The sequence below is a fragment of the Pempheris klunzingeri genome, chromosome 1 (assembly GCF_042242105.1).
Source record: "Pempheris klunzingeri isolate RE-2024b chromosome 1, fPemKlu1.hap1, whole genome shotgun sequence".
NCBI lineage: Eukaryota > Metazoa > Chordata > Actinopteri > Acropomatiformes > Pempheridae > Pempheris > Pempheris klunzingeri.
Window position 1 is genome coordinate 28,058,357 of NC_092012.1, and position 22,967 is coordinate 28,081,323.

At 46.3% G+C, this 22,967-nt stretch overlaps 36 non-coding genes across 36 annotated transcripts; all 36 read right to left on the bottom strand.

The window, feature by feature from the left end:
- Positions 1-315: 315 nt before the first annotated feature.
- trnak-cuu (transfer RNA lysine (anticodon CUU)) lies at positions 316-388 on the bottom strand. The gene has a single exon. It is a non-coding gene; the product is annotated as a tRNA-Lys (tRNA).
- A 537-nt stretch (positions 389-925) lies between these two features.
- trnak-cuu (transfer RNA lysine (anticodon CUU)) lies at positions 926-998 on the bottom strand. Its single transcript has one exon. It is a non-coding gene; the product is annotated as a tRNA-Lys (tRNA).
- Positions 999-1,518: 520 nt separating this feature from the next.
- On the bottom strand, positions 1,519-1,591 carry trnak-cuu (transfer RNA lysine (anticodon CUU)). The gene has a single exon. It is a non-coding gene; the product is annotated as a tRNA-Lys (tRNA).
- Positions 1,592-2,130: 539 nt separating this feature from the next.
- Positions 2,131-2,203, bottom strand: trnak-cuu (transfer RNA lysine (anticodon CUU)). The gene has a single exon. It is a non-coding gene; the product is annotated as a tRNA-Lys (tRNA).
- Positions 2,204-2,740: 537 nt separating this feature from the next.
- Positions 2,741-2,813, bottom strand: trnak-cuu (transfer RNA lysine (anticodon CUU)). Its single transcript has one exon. It is a non-coding gene; the product is annotated as a tRNA-Lys (tRNA).
- Positions 2,814-3,331: 518 nt separating this feature from the next.
- On the bottom strand, positions 3,332-3,404 carry trnak-cuu (transfer RNA lysine (anticodon CUU)). The gene has a single exon. It is a non-coding gene; the product is annotated as a tRNA-Lys (tRNA).
- A 514-nt stretch (positions 3,405-3,918) lies between these two features.
- On the bottom strand, positions 3,919-3,991 carry trnak-cuu (transfer RNA lysine (anticodon CUU)). Its single transcript has one exon. It is a non-coding gene; the product is annotated as a tRNA-Lys (tRNA).
- A 510-nt stretch (positions 3,992-4,501) lies between these two features.
- Positions 4,502-4,574, bottom strand: trnak-cuu (transfer RNA lysine (anticodon CUU)). The gene has a single exon. It is a non-coding gene; the product is annotated as a tRNA-Lys (tRNA).
- Positions 4,575-5,111: 537 nt separating this feature from the next.
- On the bottom strand, positions 5,112-5,184 carry trnak-cuu (transfer RNA lysine (anticodon CUU)). Its single transcript has one exon. It is a non-coding gene; the product is annotated as a tRNA-Lys (tRNA).
- Positions 5,185-5,594: 410 nt separating this feature from the next.
- trnak-cuu (transfer RNA lysine (anticodon CUU)) lies at positions 5,595-5,667 on the bottom strand. The gene has a single exon. It is a non-coding gene; the product is annotated as a tRNA-Lys (tRNA).
- A 537-nt stretch (positions 5,668-6,204) lies between these two features.
- On the bottom strand, positions 6,205-6,277 carry trnak-cuu (transfer RNA lysine (anticodon CUU)). The gene has a single exon. It is a non-coding gene; the product is annotated as a tRNA-Lys (tRNA).
- A 520-nt stretch (positions 6,278-6,797) lies between these two features.
- Positions 6,798-6,870, bottom strand: trnak-cuu (transfer RNA lysine (anticodon CUU)). Its single transcript has one exon. It is a non-coding gene; the product is annotated as a tRNA-Lys (tRNA).
- Positions 6,871-7,397: 527 nt separating this feature from the next.
- trnak-cuu (transfer RNA lysine (anticodon CUU)) lies at positions 7,398-7,470 on the bottom strand. The gene has a single exon. It is a non-coding gene; the product is annotated as a tRNA-Lys (tRNA).
- Positions 7,471-8,007: 537 nt separating this feature from the next.
- trnak-cuu (transfer RNA lysine (anticodon CUU)) lies at positions 8,008-8,080 on the bottom strand. Its single transcript has one exon. It is a non-coding gene; the product is annotated as a tRNA-Lys (tRNA).
- Positions 8,081-8,617: 537 nt separating this feature from the next.
- Positions 8,618-8,690, bottom strand: trnak-cuu (transfer RNA lysine (anticodon CUU)). The gene has a single exon. It is a non-coding gene; the product is annotated as a tRNA-Lys (tRNA).
- A 537-nt stretch (positions 8,691-9,227) lies between these two features.
- On the bottom strand, positions 9,228-9,300 carry trnak-cuu (transfer RNA lysine (anticodon CUU)). The gene has a single exon. It is a non-coding gene; the product is annotated as a tRNA-Lys (tRNA).
- Positions 9,301-9,837: 537 nt separating this feature from the next.
- trnak-cuu (transfer RNA lysine (anticodon CUU)) lies at positions 9,838-9,910 on the bottom strand. Its single transcript has one exon. It is a non-coding gene; the product is annotated as a tRNA-Lys (tRNA).
- Positions 9,911-10,430: 520 nt separating this feature from the next.
- trnak-cuu (transfer RNA lysine (anticodon CUU)) lies at positions 10,431-10,503 on the bottom strand. The gene has a single exon. It is a non-coding gene; the product is annotated as a tRNA-Lys (tRNA).
- A 539-nt stretch (positions 10,504-11,042) lies between these two features.
- On the bottom strand, positions 11,043-11,115 carry trnak-cuu (transfer RNA lysine (anticodon CUU)). The gene has a single exon. It is a non-coding gene; the product is annotated as a tRNA-Lys (tRNA).
- Positions 11,116-11,652: 537 nt separating this feature from the next.
- On the bottom strand, positions 11,653-11,725 carry trnak-cuu (transfer RNA lysine (anticodon CUU)). Its single transcript has one exon. It is a non-coding gene; the product is annotated as a tRNA-Lys (tRNA).
- Positions 11,726-12,243: 518 nt separating this feature from the next.
- trnak-cuu (transfer RNA lysine (anticodon CUU)) lies at positions 12,244-12,316 on the bottom strand. Its single transcript has one exon. It is a non-coding gene; the product is annotated as a tRNA-Lys (tRNA).
- Positions 12,317-12,830: 514 nt separating this feature from the next.
- On the bottom strand, positions 12,831-12,903 carry trnak-cuu (transfer RNA lysine (anticodon CUU)). The gene has a single exon. It is a non-coding gene; the product is annotated as a tRNA-Lys (tRNA).
- A 527-nt stretch (positions 12,904-13,430) lies between these two features.
- On the bottom strand, positions 13,431-13,503 carry trnak-cuu (transfer RNA lysine (anticodon CUU)). Its single transcript has one exon. It is a non-coding gene; the product is annotated as a tRNA-Lys (tRNA).
- A 537-nt stretch (positions 13,504-14,040) lies between these two features.
- trnak-cuu (transfer RNA lysine (anticodon CUU)) lies at positions 14,041-14,113 on the bottom strand. The gene has a single exon. It is a non-coding gene; the product is annotated as a tRNA-Lys (tRNA).
- Positions 14,114-14,631: 518 nt separating this feature from the next.
- On the bottom strand, positions 14,632-14,704 carry trnak-cuu (transfer RNA lysine (anticodon CUU)). The gene has a single exon. It is a non-coding gene; the product is annotated as a tRNA-Lys (tRNA).
- Positions 14,705-15,218: 514 nt separating this feature from the next.
- trnak-cuu (transfer RNA lysine (anticodon CUU)) lies at positions 15,219-15,291 on the bottom strand. The gene has a single exon. It is a non-coding gene; the product is annotated as a tRNA-Lys (tRNA).
- Positions 15,292-15,818: 527 nt separating this feature from the next.
- Positions 15,819-15,891, bottom strand: trnak-cuu (transfer RNA lysine (anticodon CUU)). Its single transcript has one exon. It is a non-coding gene; the product is annotated as a tRNA-Lys (tRNA).
- A 537-nt stretch (positions 15,892-16,428) lies between these two features.
- trnak-cuu (transfer RNA lysine (anticodon CUU)) lies at positions 16,429-16,501 on the bottom strand. Its single transcript has one exon. It is a non-coding gene; the product is annotated as a tRNA-Lys (tRNA).
- A 539-nt stretch (positions 16,502-17,040) lies between these two features.
- Positions 17,041-17,113, bottom strand: trnak-cuu (transfer RNA lysine (anticodon CUU)). The gene has a single exon. It is a non-coding gene; the product is annotated as a tRNA-Lys (tRNA).
- Positions 17,114-17,642: 529 nt separating this feature from the next.
- Positions 17,643-17,715, bottom strand: trnak-cuu (transfer RNA lysine (anticodon CUU)). The gene has a single exon. It is a non-coding gene; the product is annotated as a tRNA-Lys (tRNA).
- Positions 17,716-18,242: 527 nt separating this feature from the next.
- trnak-cuu (transfer RNA lysine (anticodon CUU)) lies at positions 18,243-18,315 on the bottom strand. The gene has a single exon. It is a non-coding gene; the product is annotated as a tRNA-Lys (tRNA).
- A 539-nt stretch (positions 18,316-18,854) lies between these two features.
- Positions 18,855-18,927, bottom strand: trnak-cuu (transfer RNA lysine (anticodon CUU)). Its single transcript has one exon. It is a non-coding gene; the product is annotated as a tRNA-Lys (tRNA).
- A 527-nt stretch (positions 18,928-19,454) lies between these two features.
- trnak-cuu (transfer RNA lysine (anticodon CUU)) lies at positions 19,455-19,527 on the bottom strand. The gene has a single exon. It is a non-coding gene; the product is annotated as a tRNA-Lys (tRNA).
- A 527-nt stretch (positions 19,528-20,054) lies between these two features.
- On the bottom strand, positions 20,055-20,127 carry trnak-cuu (transfer RNA lysine (anticodon CUU)). Its single transcript has one exon. It is a non-coding gene; the product is annotated as a tRNA-Lys (tRNA).
- Positions 20,128-20,666: 539 nt separating this feature from the next.
- trnak-cuu (transfer RNA lysine (anticodon CUU)) lies at positions 20,667-20,739 on the bottom strand. Its single transcript has one exon. It is a non-coding gene; the product is annotated as a tRNA-Lys (tRNA).
- A 527-nt stretch (positions 20,740-21,266) lies between these two features.
- On the bottom strand, positions 21,267-21,339 carry trnak-cuu (transfer RNA lysine (anticodon CUU)). The gene has a single exon. It is a non-coding gene; the product is annotated as a tRNA-Lys (tRNA).
- Positions 21,340-22,967: the final 1,628 nt, after the last annotated feature.

Sequence of the window (22,967 nt, forward strand, 5' to 3'; positions counted from 1 at the left end):
TGTAGTGCTGTGGAGTGGTTTTCTATCAGCTGGTCCCCAATCAAGATTTTGCGGCACTTTGCACATGGGTGATGCGATACTCGGTCCGACCAATGCTGTCACAACATGCCACTCATCAATGTTAAGATTAAGCTTGACATTCATGTGCATGTGGTGTCTTCGAATAGGTGCTTGATATATGTGGCATCGTCTTGACGAAAGTCGACCACATGCAACAGCCAGATGACGCTCCCGTGGCCTACTTGGTCAAAGTTTGCCACAGATATTGCTTCAAGCTTGACATTGTGCAAGTGTGGCACTAAAGGTTATCTTTTGCGCCCAATGTGGGGCTCGAACCCACGACCCTGAGATTAAGAGTCTCATGCTCTACCGACTGAGCTAACCGGGCCACAATTACTCTTCAAAAGCAGCCTTTTTCGCTCCTGTGATGATAAAACCTTCACATATTTTTCGCTGGGTTTCACTTGGTTGTTTTTCACCTTTTGTAGTGCTGTGGAGTGGTTTTCTATCAGCTGGTCCCCAATCAAGATTTTGCGGCAGTTTGCACATGGGTGATGCGATACTCGGTCCGACCAATGCTGTCACAACATGCCACTCATCAATGGGTGGCGCTAACGTGACAAAATATGGTGCAACGTGAAAGCAAAGGCACGCAAGAAGAAGACTGCTAGCTCGTGCACATGGAGTTAAATAACTCAGGGCTTGTTCACTTTAGTAATCGACTCAAAACTCTATAAACTGGCCTAAGTCTATAATGCATGTGGTGTCTTCGAATAGGTGCTTGATATATGTGGCATCGTCTTGACGAAAGTCGACCACATGCAACAGCCAGATGACGCTCCCGTGGCCTACTTGGTCAAAGTTTGCCACAGATATTGCTTCAAGCTTGACATTGTGCAAGTGTGGCACTAAAGGTTATCTTTTGCGCCCAATGTGGGGCTCGAACCCACGACCCTGAGATTAAGAGTCTCATGCTCTACCGACTGAGCTAACCGGGCCACAATGACTCTTCAAAAGCAGCCTTTTTCGCTCCTGTGATGATAAAACCTTCACATATTTTTCGCTGGGTTTCACTTGGTTGTTTTTCACCTTTTGTAGTGCTGTGGAGCGGTTTTCTATCAGCTGGTCCCCAATCAAGATTATGCGGCACTTTGCACATGGGTGATGGGATACTCGGTCCGACCAATGCTGTCACAACATGCCACTCATCAATGGGTGGCGCTAACGTGACAAAATATGGTGCAACGTGAAAGCAAAGGCACGCAAGAAGAAGACTGCTAGCTCGTGCACATGGAGTTAAATAACTCAGGGCTTGTTCACTTTAGTAATCGACTCTGAAAACTCTATAAACTGGGCTAAGTCTATAATGCATGTGGTGTCTTCGAATAGGTGCTTGATATATGTGGCATCATCTTGACGAAAGTCGACCACATGCAACAGCCTACTTGGTCAAAGTTTGCCACAGATGTTGCTTCAAGCTTGACATTGTGCAAGTGTGGCACTAAAGGTTATCTTTTGCGCCCAATGTGGGGCTCGAACCCACGACCCTGAGATTAAGAGTCTCATGCTCTACCGACTGAGCTAACCGGGCCACAATGACTCTTCAAAAGCAGCCTTTTTCGCTCCTGTGATGATAAAACCTTCACATATTTTTCGCTGGGTTTCACTTGGTTGTTTTTCACCTTTTGTAGTGCTGTGGAGCGGTTTTCTATCAGCTGGTCCCCAATCAAGATTATGCGGCACTTTGCACATGGGTGATGCGATACTCGGTCCGACCAATGCTGTCACAACATGCCACTCATCAATGGGTGGCGCTAACGTGACAAAATATGGTGCAACGTGAAAGCAAAGGCACGCAAGAAGAAGACTGCTAGCTCGTGCACATGGAGTTAAATAACTCAGGGCTTGTTCACTTTAGTAATCGACTCTGAAAACTCTATAAACTGGGCTAAGTATATAATGCATGCAGGGTCTTCGAATAGGTGCTTGATATATGTGGCATCGTCTTGACGAAAGTCAACCACATGCAAACGCCAGATGGGGCTCCTGTGGCCTACTTGGTCAAAGTTTGCCGCAGATGTTGCTTCAAGCTTGACATTGTGCAAGTGTGGCACTAAAGGTTATCTTTTGCGCCCAATGTGGGGCTCGAACCCACGACCCTGAGATTAAGAGTCTCATGCTCTACCGACTGAGCTAACCGGGCCACAATTACTCTTCAAAAGCATCCTTTTTCGCTCCTGTGATGATAAAACCTTCACATATTTTTCGCTGGGTTTCACTTGGTTGTTTTTCACCTTTTGTAGTGCTGTGGAGTGGTTTTCTATCAGCTGGTCCCCAATCAAGATTTTGCGGCAGTTTGCACATGGGTGATGCGATACTCGGTCCGACCAATGCTGTCACAACATGCCACTCATCAATGGGTGGCGCTAACGTGACAAAATATGGTGCAACGTGAAAGCAAAGGCACGCAAGAAGAAGACTGCTAGCTCGTGCACATGGAGTTAAATAACTCAGGGCTTGTTCACTTTAGTAATCGACTCAAAACTCTATAAACTGGCCTAAGTCTATAATGCATGTGGTGTCTTCGAATAGGTGCTTGATATATGTGGCATCGTCTTGACGAAAGTCGACCACATGCAACAGCCAGATGACGCTCCTGTGGCCTACTTGGTCAAAGTTTGCCACAGATATTGCTTCAAGCTTGACATTGTGCAAGTGTGGCACTAAAGGTTATCTTTTGCGCCCAATGGGGGGCTCGAACCCACGACCCTGAGATTAAGAGTCTCATGCTCTACCGACTGAGCTAACCGGGCCACAATTACTCTTCAAAAGCAGCCTTTTTCGCTCCTGTGATGATAAAACCTTCACATATTTTTCGCTGGGTTTCACTTGGTTGTTTTTCACCTTTTGTAGTGCTGTGGAGTGGTTTTCTATCAGCTGGTCCCCAATCAAGATTTTGCGGCACTTTGCACATGGGTGATGCGATACTCGGTCCGACCAATGCTGTCACAACATGCCACTCATCAATGGGTGGCGCTAACGTGACAAAATATGGTGCAACGTGAAAGCAAAGGCACGCAAGAAGAAGACTGCTAGCTCGTGCACATGGAGTTAAATAACTCAGGGCTTGTTCACTTTAGTAATCGACTCAAAACTCTATAAACTGGCCTAAGTCTATAATGCATGTGGTGTCTTCGAATAGGTGCTTGATATATGTGGCATCGTCTTGACGAAAGTCGACCACATGCAACAGCCTACTTGGTCAAAGTTTGCCACAGATGTTGCTTCAAGCTTGACATTGTGCAAGTGTGGCACTAAAGGTTATCTTTTGCGCCCAATGTGGGGCTCGAACCCACGACCCTGAGATTAAGAGTCTCATGCTCTACCGACTGAGCTAACCGGGCCACAATGACTCTTCAAAAGCATCCTTTTTCGCTCCTGTGATGATAAAACCTTCACATATTTTTCGCTGGGTTTCATTACTAAGAGCGGTTTTCTATCAGCTGGTCCCCAATCAAGATCATGCGGCACTTTGCACATGGGTGATGCGATACTCGGTCCGACCAATGCTGTCACAACATGCCACTCATCAATGGGTGGCGCTAACGTGACAAAATATGGTGCAACGTGAAAGCAAAGGCACGCAAGAAGAAGACTGCTAGCTCGTGCACATGGAGTTAAATAACTCAGGGCTTGTTCACTTTAGTAATCGACTCTGAAAACTCTATAAACTGGGCTAAGTCTATAATGCATGCAGGGTCTTCGAATAGGTGCTTGATATATGTGGCATCGTCTTGACGAAAGTCGACCACATGCAAACGCCAGATGGGGCTCCTGTGGCCTACTTGGTCAAAGTTTGCCGCAGATGTTGCTTCAAGCTTGACATTGTGCAAGTGTGGCACTAAAGGTTATCTTTTGCGCCCAATGTGGGGCTCGAACCCACGACCCTGAGATTAAGAGTCTCATGCTCTACCGACTGAGCTAACCAGGCCACAATTACTCTTCAAAAGCAGCCTTTTTCGCTCCTGTGATGATAAAACCTTCACATATTTTTCGCTGGGTTTCACTTGGTTGTTTTTCACCTTTTGTAGTGCTGTGGAGCGGTTTTCTATCAGCTGGTCCCCAATCAAGATTTTGCGGCAGTTTGCACATGGGTGATGCGATACTCGGTCCGACCAATGTTGTCACAACATGCCACTCATCAATGGGTGGCGCTAACGTGACAAAATATGGTGCAACGTGAACGCAAGAAGAAGACTGCTAGCTCGTGCACATGGAGTTAAATAACTCAGGGCTTGTTCACTTTAGTAATCGACTCTGAAAACTCTATAAACTGGGCTAAGTCTATAATGCATGTGGTGTCTTCGAATAGGTGCTTGATATATGTGGCATCATCTTGACGAAAGTCGACCACATGCAACAGCCTACTTGGTCAAAGTTTGCCACAGATGTTGCTTCAAGCTTGACATTGTGCAAGTGTGGCACTAAAGGTTATCTTTTGCGTCCAATGTGGGGCTCGAACCCATGACCCTGAGATTAAGAGTCTCATGCTCTACCGACTGAGCTAACCGGGCCACAATGACTCTTCAAAAGCATCCTTTTTCGCTCCTGTGATGATAAAACCTTCACATATTTTTCGCTGGGTTTCACTTGGTTGTTTTTCACCTTTTGTAGTGCTGTGGAGTGGTTTTCTATCAGCTGGTCCCCAATCAAGATTTTGCGGCACTTTGCACATGGGTGATGCGATACTCGGTCCGACCAATGCTGTCACAACATGCCACTCATCAATGGGTGGCGCTAACGTGACAAAATATGGTGCAACGTGAAAGCAAAGGCACGCAAGAAGAAGACTGCTAGCTCGTGCACATGGATTTAAATAACTCAGGGCTTGTTCACTTTAGTAATCGACTCAAAACTCTATAAACTGGCCTAAGTCTATAATGCATGTGGTGTCTTCGAATAGGTGCTTGATATATGTGGCATCGTCTTGACGAAAGTCGACCACATGCAACAGCCAGATGACGCTCCTGTGGCCTACTTGGTCAAAGTTTGCCACAGATATTGCTTCAAGCTTGACATTGTGCAAGTGTGGCACTAAAGGTTATCTTTTGCGCCCAATGGGGGGCTCGAACCCACGACCCTGAGATTAAGAGTCTCATGCTCTACCGACTGAGCTAACCGGGCCACAATTACTCTTCAAAAGCAGCCTTTTTCGCTCCTGTGATGATAAAACCTTCACATATTTTTCGCTGGGTTTCACTTGGTTGTTTTTCACCTTTTGTAGTGCTGTGGAGTGGTTTTCTATCAGCTGGTCCCCAATCAAGATTTTGCGGCACTTTGCACATGGGTGATGCGATACTCGGTCCGACCAATGCTGTCACAACATGCCACTCATCAATGTTAAGATTAAGCTTGACATTCATGTGCATGTGGTGTCTTCGAATAGGTGCTTGATATATGTGGCATCGTCTTGACGAAAGTCGACCACATGCAACAGCCAGATGACGCTCCCGTGGCCTACTTGGTCAAAGTTTGCCACAGATATTGCTTCAAGCTTGACATTGTGCAAGTGTGGCACTAAAGGTTATCTTTTGCGCCCAATGTGGGGCTCGAACCCACGACCCTGAGATTAAGAGTCTCATGCTCTACCGACTGAGCTAACCGGGCCACAATTACTCTTCAAAAGCAGCCTTTTTCGCTCCTGTGATGATAAAACCTTCACATGTTTTTCGCTGGGTTTCACTTGGTTGTTTTTCACCTTTTGTAGTGCTGTGGAGTGGTTTTCTATCAGCTGGTCCCCAATCAAGATTTTGCGGCACTTTGCACATGGGTGATGCGATACTCGGTCCGACCAATGCTGTCACAACATGCCACTCATCAATGGGTGGCGCTAACGTGACAAAATATGGTGCAACGTGAAAGCAAAGGCACGCAAGAAGAAGACTGCTAGCTCGTGCACATGGAGTTAAATAACTCAGGGCTTGTTCACTTTAGTAATCGACTCAAAACTCTATAAACTGGCCTAAGTCTATAATGCATGTGGTGTCTTCGAATAGGTGCTTGATATATGTGGCATCGTCTTGACGAAAGTCGACCACATGCAACAGCCAGATGACGCTCCCGTGGCCTACTTGGTCAAAGTTTGCCACAGATATTGCTTCAAGCTTGACATTGTGCAAGTGTGGCACTAAAGGTTATCTTTTGCGCCCAATGTGGGGCTCGAACCCACGACCCTGAGATTAAGAGTCTCATGCTCTACCGACTGAGCTAACCGGGCCACAATGACTCTTCAAAAGCAGCCTTTTTCGCTCCTGTGATGATAAAACCTTCACATATTTTTCGCTGGGTTTCACTTGGTTGTTTTTCACCTTTTGTAGTGCTGTGGAGCGGTTTTCTATCAGCTGGTCCCCAATCAAGATTATGCGGCACTTTGCACATGGGTGATGGGATACTCGGTCCGACCAATGCTGTCACAACATGCCACTCATCAATGGGTGGCGCTAACGTGACAAAATATGGTGCAACGTGAAAGCAAAGGCACGCAAGAAGAAGACTGCTAGCTCGTGCACATGGAGTTAAATAACTCAGGGCTTGTTCACTTTAGTAATCGACTCTGAAAACTCTATAAACTGGGCTAAGTCTATAATGCATGTGGTGTCTTCGAATAGGTGCTTGATATATGTGGCATCATCTTGACGAAAGTCGACCACATGCAACAGCCTACTTGGTCAAAGTTTGCCACAGATGTTGCTTCAAGCTTGACATTGTGCAAGTGTGGCACTAAAGGTTATCTTTTGCGCCCAATGTGGGGCTCGAACCCACGACCCTGAGATTAAGAGTCTCATGCTCTACCGACTGAGCTAACCGGGCCACAATTACTCTTCAAAAGCAGCCTTTTTCGCTCCTGTGATGATAAAACCTTCACATATTTTTCGCTGGGTTTCACTTGGTTGTTTTTCACCTTTTGTAGTGCTGTGGAGCGGTTTTCTATCAGCTGGTCCCCAATCAAGATTTTGCGGCAGTTTGCACATGGGTGATGCGATACTCGGTCCGACCAATGTTGTCACAACATGCCACTCATCAATGGGTGGCGCTAACGTGACAAAATATGGTGCAACGTGAACGCAAGAAGAAGACTGCTAGCTCGTGCACATGGAGTTAAATAACTCAGGGCTTGTTCACTTTAGTAATCGACTCAAAACTCTATAAACTGGCCTAAGTCTATAATGCATGTGGTGTCTTCGAATAGGTGCTTGATATATGTGGCATCGTCTTGACGAAAGTCGACCACATGCAAACGCCAGATGGGGCTCCTGTGGCCTACTTGGTCAAAGTTTGCCGCAGATGTTGCTTCAAGCTTGACATTGTGCAAGTGTGGCACTAAAGGTTATCTTTTGCGCCCAATGTGGGGCTCGAACCCACGACCCTGAGATTAAGAGTCTCATGCTCTACCGACTGAGCTAACCGGGCCACAATTACTCTTCAAAAGCAGCCTTTTTCGCTCCTGTGATGATAAAACCTTCACATATTTTTCGCTGGGTTTCACTTGGTTGTTTTTCACCTTTTGTAGTGCTGTGGAGCGGTTTTCTATCAGCTGGTCCCCAATCAAGATTATGCGGCACTTTGCACATGGGTGATGGGATACTCGGTCCGACCAATGCTGTCACAACATGCCACTCATCAATGGGTGGCGCTAACGTGACAAAATATGGTGCAACGTGAAAGCAAAGGCACGCAAGAAGAAGACTGCTAGCTCGTGCACATGGAGTTAAATAACTCAGGGCTTGTTCACTTTAGTAATCGACTCAAAACTCTATAAACTGGCCTAAGTCTATAATGCATGTGGTGTCTTCGAATAGGTGCTTGATATATGTGGCATCGTCTTGACGAAAGTCGACCACATGCAACAGCCAGATGACGCTCCCGTGGCCTACTTGGTCAAAGTTTGCCACAGATATTGCTTCAAGCTTGACATTGTGCAAGTGTGGCACTAAAGGTTATCTTTTGCGCCCAATGTGGGGCTCGAACCCACGACCCTGAGATTAAGAGTCTCATGCTCTACCGACTGAGCTAACCGGGCCACAATTACTCTTCAAAAGCAGCCTTTTTCGCTCCTGTGATGATAAAACCTTCACATATTTTTCGCTGGGTTTCACTTGGTTGTTTTTCACCTTTTGTAGTGCTGTGGAGCGGTTTTCTATCAGCTGGTCCCCAATCAAGATTATGCGGCACTTTGCACATGGGTGATGGGATACTCGGTCCGACCAATGCTGTCACAACATGCCACTCATCAATGGGTGGCGCTAACGTGACAAAATATGGTGCAACGTGAAAGCAAAGGCACGCAAGAAGAAGACTGCTAGCTCGTGCACATGGAGTTAAATAACTCAGGGCTTGTTCACTTTAGTAATCGACTCAAAACTCTATAAACTGGCCTAAGTCTATAATGCATGTGGTGTCTTCGAATAGGTGCTTGATATATGTGGCATCGTCTTGACGAAAGTCGACCACATGCAACAGCCAGATGACGCTCCCGTGGCCTACTTGGTCAAAGTTTGCCACAGATATTGCTTCAAGCTTGACATTGTGCAAGTGTGGCACTAAAGGTTATCTTTTGCGCCCAATGTGGGGCTCGAACCCACGACCCTGAGATTAAGAGTCTCATGCTCTACCGACTGAGCTAACCGGGCCACAATTACTCTTCAAAAGCAGCCTTTTTCGCTCCTGTGATGATAAAACCTTCACATATTTTTCGCTGGGTTTCACTTGGTTGTTTTTCACCTTTTGTAGTGCTGTGGAGCGGTTTTCTATCAGCTGGTCCCCAATCAAGATTATGCGGCACTTTGCACATGGGTGATGGGATACTCGGTCCGACCAATGCTGTCACAACATGCCACTCATCAATGGGTGGCGCTAACGTGACAAAATATGGTGCAACGTGAAAGCAAAGGCACGCAAGAAGAAGACTGCTAGCTCGTGCACATGGAGTTAAATAACTCAGGGCTTGTTCACTTTAGTAATCGACTCAAAACTCTATAAACTGGCCTAAGTCTATAATGCATGTGGTGTCTTCGAATAGGTGCTTGATATATGTGGCATCGTCTTGACGAAAGTCGACCACATGCAACAGCCAGATGACGCTCCTGTGGCCTACTTGGTCAAAGTTTGCCACAGATATTGCTTCAAGCTTGACATTGTGCAAGTGTGGCACTAAAGGTTATCTTTTGCGCCCAATGTGGGGCTCGAACCCACGACCCTGAGATTAAGAGTCTCATGCTCTACCGACTGAGCTAACCGGGCCACAATTACTCTTCAAAAGCAGCCTTTTTCGCTCCTGTGATGATAAAACCTTCACATATTTTTCGCTGGGTTTCACTTGGTTGTTTTTCACCTTTTGTAGTGCTGTGGAGTGGTTTTCTATCAGCTGGTCCCCAATCAAGATTTTGCGGCAGTTTGCACATGGGTGATGCGATACTCGGTCCGACCAATGCTGTCACAACATGCCACTCATCAATGGGTGGCGCTAACGTGACAAAATATGGTGCAACGTGAAAGCAAAGGCACGCAAGAAGAAGACTGCTAGCTCGTGCACATGGAGTTAAATAACTCAGGGCTTGTTCACTTTAGTAATCGACTCAAAACTCTATAAACTGGCCTAAGTCTATAATGCATGTGGTGTCTTCGAATAGGTGCTTGATATATGTGGCATCGTCTTGACGAAAGTCGACCACATGCAACAGCCAGATGACGCTCCCGTGGCCTACTTGGTCAAAGTTTGCCACAGATATTGCTTCAAGCTTGACATTGTGCAAGTGTGGCACTAAAGGTTATCTTTTGCGCCCAATGTGGGGCTCGAACCCACGACCCTGAGATTAAGAGTCTCATGCTCTACCGACTGAGCTAACCGGGCCACAATGACTCTTCAAAAGCAGCCTTTTTCGCTCCTGTGATGATAAAACCTTCACATATTTTTCGCTGGGTTTCACTTGGTTGTTTTTCACCTTTTGTAGTGCTGTGGAGCGGTTTTCTATCAGCTGGTCCCCAATCAAGATTATGCGGCACTTTGCACATGGGTGATGGGATACTCGGTCCGACCAATGCTGTCACAACATGCCACTCATCAATGGGTGGCGCTAACGTGACAAAATATGGTGCAACGTGAAAGCAAAGGCACGCAAGAAGAAGACTGCTAGCTCGTGCACATGGAGTTAAATAACTCAGGGCTTGTTCACTTTAGTAATCGACTCTGAAAACTCTATAAACTGGGCTAAGTCTATAATGCATGTGGTGTCTTCGAATAGGTGCTTGATATATGTGGCATCATCTTGACGAAAGTCGACCACATGCAACAGCCTACTTGGTCAAAGTTTGCCACAGATGTTGCTTCAAGCTTGACATTGTGCAAGTGTGGCACTAAAGGTTATCTTTTGCGCCCAATGTGGGGCTCGAACCCACGACCCTGAGATTAAGAGTCTCATGCTCTACCGACTGAGCTAACCGGGCCACAATGACTCTTCAAAAGCAGCCTTTTTCGCTCCTGTGATGATAAAACCTTCACATATTTTTCGCTGGGTTTCACTTGGTTGTTTTTCACCTTTTGTAGTGCTGTGGAGCGGTTTTCTATCAGCTGGTCCCCAATCAAGATTATGCGGCACTTTGCACATGGGTGATGCGATACTCGGTCCGACCAATGCTGTCACAACATGCCACTCATCAATGGGTGGCGCTAACGTGACAAAATATGGTGCAACGTGAAAGCAAAGGCACGCAAGAAGAAGACTGCTAGCTCGTGCACATGGAGTTAAATAACTCAGGGCTTGTTCACTTTAGTAATCGACTCTGAAAACTCTATAAACTGGGCTAAGTATATAATGCATGCAGGGTCTTCGAATAGGTGCTTGATATATGTGGCATCGTCTTGACGAAAGTCAACCACATGCAAACGCCAGATGGGGCTCCTGTGGCCTACTTGGTCAAAGTTTGCCGCAGATGTTGCTTCAAGCTTGACATTGTGCAAGTGTGGCACTAAAGGTTATCTTTTGCGCCCAATGTGGGGCTCGAACCCACGACCCTGAGATTAAGAGTCTCATGCTCTACCGACTGAGCTAACCGGGCCACAATTACTCTTCAAAAGCATCCTTTTTCGCTCCTGTGATGATAAAACCTTCACATATTTTTCGCTGGGTTTCACTTGGTTGTTTTTCACCTTTTGTAGTGCTGTGGAGTGGTTTTCTATCAGCTGGTCCCCAATCAAGATTTTGCGGCAGTTTGCACATGGGTGATGCGATACTCGGTCCGACCAATGCTGTCACAACATGCCACTCATCAATGGGTGGCGCTAACGTGACAAAATATGGTGCAACGTGAAAGCAAAGGCACGCAAGAAGAAGACTGCTAGCTCGTGCACATGGAGTTAAATAACTCAGGGCTTGTTCACTTTAGTAATCGACTCAAAACTCTATAAACTGGCCTAAGTCTATAATGCATGTGGTGTCTTCGAATAGGTGCTTGATATATGTGGCATCGTCTTGACGAAAGTCGACCACATGCAACAGCCAGATGACGCTCCTGTGGCCTACTTGGTCAAAGTTTGCCACAGATATTGCTTCAAGCTTGACATTGTGCAAGTGTGGCACTAAAGGTTATCTTTTGCGCCCAATGGGGGGCTCGAACCCACGACCCTGAGATTAAGAGTCTCATGCTCTACCGACTGAGCTAACCGGGCCACAATTACTCTTCAAAAGCAGCCTTTTTCGCTCCTGTGATGATAAAACCTTCACATATTTTTCGCTGGGTTTCACTTGGTTGTTTTTCACCTTTTGTAGTGCTGTGGAGTGGTTTTCTATCAGCTGGTCCCCAATCAAGATTTTGCGGCAGTTTGCACATGGGTGATGCGATACTCGGTCCGACCAATGCTGTCACAACATGCCACTCATCAATGGGTGGCGCTAACGTGACAAAATATGGTGCAACGTGAAAGCAAAGGCACGCAAGAAGAAGACTGCTAGCTCGTGCACATGGAGTTAAATAACTCAGGGCTTGTTCACTTTAGTAATCGACTCAAAACTCTATAAACTGGCCTAAGTCTATAATGCATGTGGTGTCTTCGAATAGGTGCTTGATATATGTGGCATCGTCTTGACGAAAGTCGACCACATGCAACAGCCTACTTGGTCAAAGTTTGCCACAGATGTTGCTTCAAGCTTGACATTGTGCAAGTGTGGCACTAAAGGTTATCTTTTGCGCCCAATGTGGGGCTCGAACCCACGACCCTGAGATTAAGAGTCTCATGCTCTACCGACTGAGCTAACCGGGCCACAATGACTCTTCAAAAGCATCCTTTTTCGCTCCTGTGATGATAAAACCTTCACATATTTTTCGCTGGGTTTCATTACTAAGAGCGGTTTTCTATCAGCTGGTCCCCAATCAAGATCATGCGGCACTTTGCACATGGGTGATGCGATACTCGGTCCGACCAATGCTGTCACAACATGCCACTCATCAATGGGTGGCGCTAACGTGACAAAATATGGTGCAACGTGAAAGCAAAGGCACGCAAGAAGAAGACTGCTAGCTCGTGCACATGGAGTTAAATAACTCAGGGCTTGTTCACTTTAGTAATCGACTCTGAAAACTCTATAAACTGGGCTAAGTCTATAATGCATGCAGGGTCTTCGAATAGGTGCTTGATATATGTGGCATCGTCTTGACGAAAGTCGACCACATGCAAACGCCAGATGGGGCTCCTGTGGCCTACTTGGTCAAAGTTTGCCGCAGATGTTGCTTCAAGCTTGACATTGTGCAAGTGTGGCACTAAAGGTTATCTTTTGCGCCCAATGTGGGGCTCGAACCCACGACCCTGAGATTAAGAGTCTCATGCTCTACCGACTGAGCTAACCAGGCCACAATTACTCTTCAAAAGCAGCCTTTTTCGCTCCTGTGATGATAAAACCTTCACATATTTTTCGCTGGGTTTCACTTGGTTGTTTTTCACCTTTTGTAGTGCTGTGGAGCGGTTTTCTATCAGCTGGTCCCCAATCAAGATTTTGCGGCAGTTTGCACATGGGTGATGCGATACTCGGTCCGACCAATGTTGTCACAACATGCCACTCATCAATGGGTGGCGCTAACGTGACAAAATATGGTGCAACGTGAACGCAAGAAGAAGACTGCTAGCTCGTGCACATGGAGTTAAATAACTCAGGGCTTGTTCACTTTAGTAATCGACTCAAAACTCTATAAACTGGCCTAAGTCTATAATGCATGTGGTGTCTTCGAATAGGTGCTTGATATATGTGGCATCGTCTTGACGAAAGTCGACCACATGCAAACGCCAGATGGGGCTCCTGTGGCCTACTTGGTCAAAGTTTGCCGCAGATGTTGCTTCAAGCTTGACATTGTGCAAGTGTGGCACTAAAGGTTATCTTTTGCGCCCAATGTGGGGCTCGAACCCACGACCCTGAGATTAAGAGTCTCATGCTCTACCGACTGAGCTAACCGGGCCACAATTACTCTTCAAAAGCAGCCTTTTTCGCTCCTGTGATGATAAAACCTTCACATATTTTTCGCTGGGTTTCACTTGGTTGTTTTTCACCTTTTGTAGTGCTGTGGAGCGGTTTTCTATCAGCTGGTCCCCAATCAAGATTATGCGGCACTTTGCACATGGGTGATGGGATACTCGGTCCGACCAATGCTGTCACAACATGCCACTCATCAATGGGTGGCGCTAACGTGACAAAATATGGTGCAACGTGAAAGCAAAGGCACGCAAGAAGAAGACTGCTAGCTCGTGCACATGGAGTTAAATAACTCAGGGCTTGTTCACTTTAGTAATCGACTCAAAACTCTATAAACTGGCCTAAGTCTATAATGCATGTGGTGTCTTCGAATAGGTGCTTGATATATGTGGCATCGTCTTGACGAAAGTCGACCACATGCAACAGCCAGATGACGCTCCCGTGGCCTACTTGGTCAAAGTTTGCCACAGATATTGCTTCAAGCTTGACATTGTGCAAGTGTGGCACTAAAGGTTATCTTTTGCGCCCAATGTGGGGCTCGAACCCACGACCCTGAGATTAAGAGTCTCATGCTCTACCGACTGAGCTAACCGGGCCACAATTACTCTTCAAAAGCAGCCTTTTTCGCTCCTGTGATGATAAAACCTTCACATATTTTTCGCTGGGTTTCACTTGGTTGTTTTTCACCTTTTGTAGTGCTGTGGAGTGGTTTTCTATCAGCTGGTCCCCAATCAAGATTTTGCGGCAGTTTGCACATGGGTGATGCGATACTCGGTCCGACCAATGCTGTCACAACATGCCACTCATCAATGGGTGGCGCTAACGTGACAAAATATGGTGCAACGTGAAAGCAAAGGCACGCAAGAAGAAGACTGCTAGCTCGTGCACATGGAGTTAAATAACTCAGGGCTTGTTCACTTTAGTAATCGACTCAAAACTCTATAAACTGGCCTAAGTCTATAATGCATGTGGTGTCTTCGAATAGGTGCTTGATATATGTGGCATCGTCTTGACGAAAGTCGACCACATGCAACAGCCTACTTGGTCAAAGTTTGCCACAGATGTTGCTTCAAGCTTGACATTGTGCAAGTGTGGCACTAAAGGTTATCTTTTGCGCCCAATGTGGGGCTCGAACCCACGACCCTGAGATTAAGAGTCTCATGCTCTACCGACTGAGCTAACCGGGCCACAATGACTCTTCAAAAGCATCCTTTTTCGCTCCTGTGATGATAAAACCTTCACATATTTTTCGCTGGGTTTCATTACTAAGAGCGGTTTTCTATCAGCTGGTCCCCAATCAAGATTATGCGGCACTTTGCACATGGGTGATGCGATACTCGGTCCGACCAATGCTGTCACAACATGCCACTCATCAATGGGTGGCGCTAACGTGACAAAATATGGTGCAACGTGAAAGCAAAGGCACGCAAGAAGAAGACTGCTAGCTCGTGCACATGGAGTTAAATAACTCAGGGCTTGTTCACTTTAGTAATCGACTCTGAAAACTCTATAAACTGGGCTAAGTCTATAATGCATGCAGGGTCTTCGAATAGGTGCTTGATATATGTGGCATCGTCTTGACGAAAGTCGACCACATGCAAACGCCAGATGGGGCTCCTGTGGCCTACTTGGTCAAAGTTTGCCGCAGATGTTGCTTCAAGCTTGACATTGTGCAAGTGTGGCACTAAAGGTTATCTTTTACGCCCAATGTGGGGCTCGAACCCACGACCCTGAGATTAAGAGTCTCATGCTCTACCGACTGAGCTAACCAGGCCACAATTACTCTTCAAAAGCAGCCTTTTTCGCTCCTGTGATGATAAAACCTTCACATATTTTTCGCTGGGTTTCACTTGGTTGTTTTTCACCTTTTGTAGTGCTGTGGAGCGGTTTTCTATCAGCTGGTCCCCAATCAAGATTTTGCGGCAGTTTGCACATGGGTGATGCGATACTCGGTCCGACCAATGTTGTCACAACATGCCACTCATCAATGGGTGGCGCTAACGTGACAAAATATGGTGCAACGTGAACGCAAGAAGAAGACTGCTAGCTCGTGCACATGGAGTTAAATAACTCAGGGCTTGTTCACTTTAGTAATCGACTCAAAACTCTATAAACTGGCCTAAGTCTATAATGCATGTGGTGTCTTCGAATAGGTGCTTGATATATGTGGCATCGTCTTGACGAAAGTCGACCACATGCAAACGCCAGATGGGGCTCCTGTGGCCTACTTGGTCAAAGTTTGCCGCAGATGTTGCTTCAAGCTTGACATTGTGCAAGTGTGGCACTAAAGGTTATCTTTTGCGCCCAATGGGGGGCTCGAACCCACGACCCTGAGATTAAGAGTCTCATGCTCTACCGACTGAGCTAACCGGGCCACAATTACTCTTCAAAAGCAGCCTTTTTCGCTCCTGTGATGATAAAACCTTCACATATTTTTCGCTGGGTTTCACTTGGTTGTTTTTCACCTTTTGTAGTGCTGTGGAGTGGTTTTCTATCAGCTGGTCCCCAATCAAGATTTTGTGGCACTTTGCACATGGGTGATGCGATACTCGGTCCGACCAATGCTGTCACAACATGCCACTCATCAATGGGTGGCGCTAACGTGACAAAATATGGTGCAACGTGAAAGCAAAGGCACGCAAGAAGAAGACTGCTAGCTCGTGCACATGGAGTTAAATAACTCAGGGCTTGTTCACTTTAGTAATCGACTCAAAACTCTATAAACTGGCCTAAGTCTATAATGCATGTGGTGTCTTCGAATAGGTGCTTGATATATGTGGCATCGTCTTGACGAAAGTCGACCACATGCAACAGCCAGATGACGCTCCTGTGGCCTACTTGGTCAAAGTTTGCCACAGATATTGCTTCAAGCTTGACATTGTGCAAGTGTGGCACTAAAGGTTATCTTTTGCGCCCAATGTGGGGCTCGAACCCACGACCCTGAGATTAAGAGTCTCATGCTCTACCGACTGAGCTAACCGGGCCACAATTACTCTTCAAAAGCAGCCTTTTTCGCTCCTGTGATGATAAAACCTTCACATATTTTTCGCTGGGTTTCACTTGGTTGTTTTTCACCTTTTGTAGTGCTGTGGAGCGGTTTTCTATCAGCTGGTCCCCAATCAAGATTATGCGGCACTTTGCACATGGGTGATGCGATACTCGGTCCGACCAATGCTGTCACAACATGCCACTCATCAATGGGTGGCGCTAACGTGACAAAATATGGTGCAACGTGAAAGCAAAGGCACGCAAGAAGAAGACTGCTAACTCGTGCACATGGAGTTAAATAACTCAGGGCTTGTTCACTTTAGTAATCGACTCTGAAAACTCTATAAACTGGGCTAAGTCTATAATGCATGTGGTGTCTTCGAATAGGTGCTTGATATATGTGGCATCGTCTTGACGAAAGTCGACCACATGCAACAGCCAGATGACGCTCCTGTGGCCTACTTGGTCAAAGTTTGCCAGAGATGTTGCTTCAAGCTTGACATTGTGCAAGTGTGGCACTAAAGGTTATCTTTTGCGCCCAATGTGGGGCTCGAACCCACGACCCTGAGATTAAGAGTCTCATGCTCTACCGACTGAGCTACCCGGGCCACAATTACTCTTCAAAAGCATCCTTTTTCGCTCCTGTGATGATAAAACCTTCACATATTTTTCGCTGGGTTTCACTTGGTTGTTTTTCACCTTTTCTAGTGCTGTGGAGCGGTTTTCTATCAGCTGGTCCCCAATCAAGATTTTGCGGCAGTTTGCACATGGGTGATGCGATACTCGGTCCGACCAATGCTGTCACAACATGCCACTCATCAATGGGTGGTGCTAACGTGACAAAATATGGTGCAACGTGAACGCAAGAAGAAGACTGCTAGCTCGTGCACATGGAGTTAAATAACTCAGGGCTTGTTCACTTTAGTAATCGACTCTGAAAACTCTATAAACTGGGCTAAGTGTATAATGCATGCAGGGTCTTCGAATAGGTGCTTGATATATGTGGCATCGTCTTGACGAAAGTCGACCACATGCAAACGCCAGATGGGGCTCCTGTGGCCTACTTGGTCAAAGTTTGCCGCAGATGTTGCTTCAAGCTTGACATTGTGCAAGTGTGGCACTAAAGGTTATCTTTTGCGCCCAATGTGGGGCTCGAACCCACGACCCTGAGATTAAGAGTCTCATGCTCTACCGACTGAGCTAACCGGGCCACAATTACTCTTCAAAAGCAGCCTTTTTCGCTCCTGTGATGATAAAACCTTCACATATTTTTCGCTGGGTTTCACTTGGTTGTTTTTCACCTTTTGTAGTGCTGTGGAGCGGTTTTCTATCAGCTGGTCCCCAATCAAGATTTTGCGGCAGTTTGCACATGGGTGATGCGATACTCGGTCCGACCAATGTTGTCACAACATGCCACTCATCAATGGGTGGCGCTAACGTGACAAAATATGGTGCAACGTGAACGCAAGAAGAAGACTGCTAGCTCGTGCACATGGAGTTAAATAACTCAGGGCTTGTTCACTTTAGTAATCGACTCAAAACTCTATAAACTGGCCTAAGTCTATAATGCATGTGGTGTCTTCGAATAGGTGCTTGATATATGTGGCATCGTCTTGACGAAAGTCGACCACATGCAACAGCCAGATGACGCTCCTGTGGCCTACTTGGTCAAAGTTTGCCACAGATATTGCTTCAAGCTTGACATTGTGCAAGTGTGGCACTAAAGGTTATCTTTTGCGCCCAATGTGGGGCTCGAACCCACGACCCTGAGATTAAGAGTCTCATGCTCTACCGACTGAGCTAACCGGGCCACAATTACTCTTCAAAAGCAGCCTTTTTCGCTCCTGTGATGATAAAACCTTCACATATTTTTCGCTGGGTTTCACTTGGTTGTTTTTCACCTTTTGTAGTGCTGTGGAGCGGTTTTCTATCAGCTGGTCCCCAATCAAGATTATGCGGCACTTTGCACATGGGTGATGCGATACTCGGTCCGACCAATGCTGTCACAACATGCCACTCATCAATGGGTGGCGCTAACGTGACAAAATATGGTGCAACGTGAAAGCAAAGGCACGCAAGAAGAAGACTGCTAACTCGTGCACATGGAGTTAAATAACTCAGGGCTTGTTCACTTTAGTAATCGACTCTGAAAACTCTATAAACTGGGCTAAGTCTATAATGCATGTGGTGTCTTCGAATAGGTGCTTGATATATGTGGCATCGTCTTGACGAAAGTCGACCACATGCAACAGCCAGATGACGCTCCTGTGGCCTACTTGGTCAAAGTTTGCCAGAGATGTTGCTTAAAGCTTGACATTGTGCAAGTGTGGCACTAAAGGTTATCTTTTGCGCCCAATGTGGGGCTCGAACCCACGACCCTGAGATTAAGAGTCTCATGCTCTACCGACTGAGCTAACCGGGCCACAATTACTCTTCAAAAGCAGCCTTTTTCGCTCCTGTGATGATAAAACCTTCACATATTTTTCGCTGGGTTTCACTTGGTTGTTTTTCACCTTTTGTAGTGCTGTGGAGCGGTTTTCTATCAGCTGGTCCCCAATCAAGATTTTGCGGCAGTTTGCACATGGGTGATGCGATACTCGGTCCGACCAATGTTGTCACAACATGCCACTCATCAATGGGTGGCGCTAACGTGACAAAATATGGTGCAACGTGAACGCAAGAAGAAGACTGCTAGCTCGTGCACATGGAGTTAAATAACTCAGGGCTTGTTCACTTTAGTAATCGACTCAAAACTCTATAAACTGGCCTAAGTCTATAATGCATGTGGTGTCTTCGAATAGGTGCTTGATATATGTGGCATCGTCTTGACGAAAGTCGACCACATGCAACAGCCAGATGACGCTCCTGTGGCCTACTTGGTCAAAGTTTGCCAGAGATGTTGCTTCAAGCTTGACATTGTGCAAGTGTGGCACTAAAGGTTATCTTTTGCGCCCAATGTGGGGCTCGAACCCACGACCCTGAGATTAAGAGTCTCATGCTCTACCGACTGAGCTAACCGGGCCACAATTACTCTTCAAAAGCAGCCTTTTTCGCTCCTGTGATGATAAAACCTTCACATATTTTTCGCTGGGTTTCACTTGGTTGTTTTTCACCTTTTGTAGTGCTGTGGAGCGGTTTTCTATCAGCTGGTCCCCAATCAAGATTTTGCGGCAGTTTGCACATGGGTGATGCGATACTCGGTCCGACCAATGTTGTCACAACATGCCACTCATCAATGGGTGGCGCTAACGTGACAAAATATGGTGCAACGTGAACGCAAGAAGAAGACTGCTAGCTCGTGCACATGGAGTTAAATAACTCAGGGCTTGTTCACTTTAGTAATCGACTCAAAACTCTATAAACTGGCCTAAGTCTATAATGCATGTGGTGTCTTCGAATAGGTGCTTGATATATGTGGCATCGTCTTGACGAAAGTCGACCACATGCAACAGCCAGATGACGCTCCTGTGGCCTACTTGGTCAAAGTTTGCCACAGATATTGCTTCAAGCTTGACATTGTGCAAGTGTGGCACTAAAGGTTATCTTTTGCGCCCAATGTGGGGCTCGAACCCACGACCCTGAGATTAAGAGTCTCATGCTCTACCGACTGAGCTAACCGGGCCACAATTACTCTTCAAAAGCAGCGTTTTTCGCTCCTGTGATGATAAAACCTTCACATATTTTTCGCTGGGTTTCACTTGGTTGTTTTTCACCTTTTGTAGTGCTGTGGAGCGGTTTTCTATCAGCTGGTCCCCAATCAAGATTATGCGGCACTTTGCACATGGGTGATGCGATACTCGGTCCGACCAATGCTGTCACAACATGCCACTCATCAATGGGTGGCGCTAACGTGACAAAATATGGTGCAACGTGAAAGCAAAGGCACGCAAGAAGAAGACTGCTAACTCGTGCACATGGAGTTAAATAACTCAGGGCTTGTTCACTTTAGTAATCGACTCTGAAAACTCTATAAACTGGGCTAAGTCTATAATGCATGTGGTGTCTTCGAATAGGTGCTTGATATATGTGGCATCGTCTTGACGAAAGTCGACCACATGCAACAGCCAGATGACGCTCCTGTGGCCTACTTGGTCAAAGTTTGCCAGAGATGTTGCTTCAAGCTTGACATTGTGCAAGTGTGGCACTAAAGGTTATCTTTTGCGCCCAATGTGGGGCTCGAACCCACGACCCTGAGATTAAGAGTCTCATGCTCTACCGACTGAGCTAACCGGGCCACAATTACTCTTCAAAAGCAGCCTTTTTCGCTCCTGTGATGATAAAACCTTCACATATTTTTCGCTGGGTTTCACTTGGTTGTTTTTCACCTTTTCTAGTGCTGTGGAGCGGTTTTCTATCAGCTGGTCCCCAATCAAGATTTTGCGGCAGTTTGCACATGGGTGATGCGATACTCGGTCCGACCAATGTTGTCACAACATGCCACTCATCAATGGGTGGCGCTAACGTGACAAAATATGGTGCAACGTGAACGCAAGAAGAAGACTGCTAGCTCGTGCACATGGAGTTAAATAACTCAGGGCTTGTTCACTTTAGTAATCGACTCAAAACTCTATAAACTGGCCTAAGTCTATAATGCATGTGGTGTCTTCGAATAGGTGCTTGATATATGTGGCATCGTCTTGACGAAAGTCGACCACATGCAACAGCCAGATGACGCTCCTGTGGCCTACTTGGTCAAAGTTTGCCACAGATATTGCTTCAAGCTTGACATTGTGCAAGTGTGGCACTAAAGGTTATCTTTTGCGCCCAATGTGGGGCTCGAACCCACGACCCTGAGATTAAGAGTCTCATGCTCTACCGACTGAGCTAACCGGGCCACAATTACTCTTCAAAAGCAGCCTTTTTCGCTCCTGTGATGATAAAACCTTCACATATTTTTCGCTGGGTTTCACTTGGTTGTTTTTCACCTTTTCTAGTGCTGTGGAGCGGTTTTCTATCAGCTGGTCCCCAATCAAGATTTTGCGGCAGTTTGCACATGGGTGATGCGATACTCGGTCCGACCAATGTTGTCACAACATGCCACTCATCAATGGGTGGCGCTAACGTGACAAAATATGGTGCAACGTGAACGCAAGAAGAAGACTGCTAGCTCGTGCACATGGAGTTAAATAACTCAGGGCTTGTTCACTTTAGTAATCAACTCTGAAAACTCTATAAACTGGGCTAAGTCTATAATGCATGCAGGGTCTTCGAATAGGTGCTTGATATATGTGGCATCGTCTTGACGAAAGTCGACCACATGCAAACGCCAGATGGGGCTCCTGTGGCCTACTTGGTCAAAGTTTGCCGCAGATGTTGCTTCAAGCTTGACATTGTGCAAGTGTGGCACTAAAGGTTATCTTTTGCGCCCAATGTGGGGCTCGAACCCACGACCCTAAGAGTCTCATGCTCTACTGACTGAGCTAACCGGGCCACAACTACTCTTCAAAAGCATCCTTTTTCGCTCCTGTGATGATAAAACCTTCACATATTTTTCGCTGGGTTTCACTTGGTTGTTTTTCACCTTTTGTAGTGCTGTGGAGTGGTTTTCTATTCCGTCGAGGCTTGGACCTCCGGACGGACTGATGGGGGATGTCATGAGAAAAGAAAAGAAAGAAAAAAAAAAAAAAGGGAAAAAGAGGAAAAGGTTTGACATGTTTGTCTGTATGGTGTTCGAAATATGGGTTCCCAGAATATGACTCTTAGTATGAATGAACTGAAAAATACTGTAGGAAAGATTGGAGAAGCGAGACAAAGGATAGGAGAAGGAAAAGGAAAGTGTTCTGTAAAAGATTTAGAAGATGTGGAGAAACATATTAAGTGCCTCATAGTGTGGGAGAAGGAAGCGGAAAGTAGGGACAGAAAGCGTACAGCAAGTTGTTAAAGTGATTGTATGAATGATGTGAAACCTGACGATAAACCTGAAGTAATACAAACTTCGCACGCACTTGATTGTCCTTCCGCATACTCGCAGCCTGTTTCTGCCTTTTTTATCCGCAGCTCACCGCTCTGAAGCTGGACCCCGACCTCAACAACACTGCGCTGCCCCGTCGTCAACAACAAGCCGCTACAACACCACCTCCCTCCCATGAACATCAATGGAACAGTTTTTTTTTTTTTGTAGCTCAGTTAAAATGAATTTTGCCGTCAATTCCAGCCCACAATGCCTGAAATAAAATGCCTTCTGGGTAAGAAAGTTTCTGCTACGGACTTTTCCAAGGTTGCTGACAAAAGCAACGGCCATGAACACATCACACACCCTGACTGGGACCATCAGGATAACGCTGCATACAAACAAGCGCTAAAGACACTAACAGACGTCATTACCACTGCCTTCTCTGTTAAAAAGTTGACATGAGCAAAATCACAACATGCACGCAAAATCATTCGGAAACTCTGTGAAGACCTCCTGTGTATGCTACACTGAAGCAAGATTAAATGAAATCTGCCGACATGCCATTCACG